Genomic DNA, 3,408 nt, shown 5'->3' with positions numbered 1-3,408 from the left:
CAACAACAACAACAACAACAACAACAACAACAACAACAACAACAACAACAACAACAACAACAACAACAACAACAACAACAACAACAACAACAACAACAACAACAACAACAACAACAACAACAACAACAACAACAACAACAACAACAACAACAACAACAACAACAACAACAACAACAACAACAACAACAACAACAACAACAACAACAACAACAACAACAACAACAACAACAACAACAACAACAACAACAACAACAACAACAACAACAACAACAACAACAACAACAACAACAACAACAACAACAACAACAACAACAACAACAACAACAACAACAACAACAACAACAACAACAACAACAACAACAACAACAACAACAACAACAACAACAACAACAACAACAACAACAACAACAACAACAACAACAACAACAACAACAACAACAACAACAACAACAACAACAACAACAACAACAACAACAACAACAACAACAACAACAACAACAACAACAACAACAACAACAACAACAACAACAACAACAACAACAACAACAACAACAACAACAACAACAACAACAACAACAACAACAACAACAACAACAACAACAACAACAACAACAACAACAACAACAACAACAACAACAACAACAACAACAACAACAACAACAACAACAACAACAACAACAACAACAACAACAACAACAACAACAACAACAACAACAACAACAACAACAACAACAACAACAACAACAACAACAACAACAACAACAACAACAACAACAACAACAACAACAACAACAACAACAACAACAACAACAACAACAACAACAACAACAACAACAACAACAACAACAACAACAACAACAACAACAACAACAACAACAACAACAACAACAACAACAACAACAACAACAACAACAACAACAACAACAACAACAACAACAACAACAACAACAACAACAACAACAACAACAACAACAACAACAACAACAACAACAACAACAACAACAACAACAACAACAACAACAACAACAACAACAACAACAACAACAACAACAACAACAACAACAACAACAACAACAACAACAACAACAACAACAACAACAACAACAACAACAACAACAACAACAACAACAACAACAACAACAACAACAACAACAACAACAACAACAACAACAACAACAACAACAACAACAACAACAACAACAACAACAACAACAACAACAACAACAACAACAACAACAACAACAACAACAACAACAACAACAACAACAACAACAACAACAACAACAACAACAACAACAACAACAACAACAACAACAACAACAACAACAACAACAACAACAACAACAACAACAACAACAACAACAACAACAACAACAACAACAACAACAACAACAACAACAACAACAACAACAACAACAACAACAACAACAACAACAACAACAACAACAACAACAACAACAACAACAACAACAACAACAACAACAACAACAACAACAACAACAACAACAACAACAACAACAACAACAACAACAACAACAACAACAACAACAACAACAACAACAACAACAACAACAACAACAACAACAACAACAACAACAACAACAACAACAACAACAACAACAACAACAACAACAACAACAACAACAACAACAACAACAACAACAACAACAACAACAACAACAACAACAACAACAACAACAACAACAACAACAACAACAACAACAACAACAACAACAACAACAACAACAACAACAACAACAACAACAACAACAACAACAACAACAACAACAACAACAACAACAACAACAACAACAACAACAACAACAACAACAACAACAACAACAACAACAACAACAACAACAACAACAACAACAACAACAACAACAACAACAACAACAACAACAACAACAACAACAACAACAACAACAACAACAACAACAACAACAACAACAACAACAACAACAACAACAACAACAACAACAACAACAACAACAACAACAACAACAACAACAACAACAACAACAACAACAACAACAACAACAACAACAACAACAACAACAACAACAACAACAACAACAACAACAACAACAACAACAACAACAACAACAACAACAACAACAACAACAACAACAACAACAACAACAACAACAACAACAACAACAACAACAACAACAACAACAACAACAACAACAACAACAACAACAACAACAACAACAACAACAACAACAACAACAACAACAACAACAACAACAACAACAACAACAACAACAACAACAACAACAACAACAACAACAACAACAACAACAACAACAACAACAACAACAACAACAACAACAACAACAACAACAACAACAACAACAACAACAACAACAACAACAACAACAACAACAACAACAACAACAACAACAACAACAACAACAACAACAACAACAACAACAACAACAACAACAACAACAACAACAACAACAACAACAACAACAACAACAACAACAACAACAACAACAACAACAACAACAACAACAACAACAACAACAACAACAACAACAACAACAACAACAACAACAACAACAACAACAACAACAACAACAACAACAACAACAACAACAACAACAACAACAACAACAACAACAACAACAACAACAACAACAACAACAACAACAACAACAACAACAACAACAACAACAACAACAACAACAACAACAACAACAACAACAACAACAACAACAACAACAACAACAACAACAACAACAACAACAACAACAACAACAACAACAACAACAACAACAACAACAACAACAACAACAACAACAACAACAACAACAACAACAACAACAACAACAACAACAACAACAACAACAACAACAACAACAACAACAACAACAACAACAACAACAACAACAACAACAACAACAACAACAACAACAACAACAACAACAACAACAACAACAACAACAACAACAACAACAACAACAACAACAACAACAACAACAACAACAACAACAACAACAACAACAACAACAACAACAACAACAACAACAACAACAACAACAACAACAACAACAACAACAACAACAACAACAACAACAACAACAACAACAACAACAACAACAACAACAACAACAACAACAACAACAACAACAACAACAACAACAACAACAACAACAACAACAACAACAACAACAACAACAACAACAACAACAACAACAACAACAACAACAACAACAACAACAACAACAACAACAACAACAACAACAACAACAACAACAACAACAACAACAACAACAACAACAACAACAACAACAACAACAACAACAACAACAACAACAACAACAACAACAACAACAACAACAACAACAACAACAACAACAACAACAACAACAACAACAACAACAACAACAACAACAACAA

The sequence above is a fragment of the Coccinella septempunctata genome, chromosome 9, assembly GCF_907165205.1.
Source record: "Coccinella septempunctata chromosome 9, icCocSept1.1, whole genome shotgun sequence".
NCBI lineage: Eukaryota > Metazoa > Arthropoda > Insecta > Coleoptera > Coccinellidae > Coccinella > Coccinella septempunctata.
The sequence above is the reverse complement of the archived record's forward strand: the minus strand, read 5'-3'. Positions refer to the sequence as shown.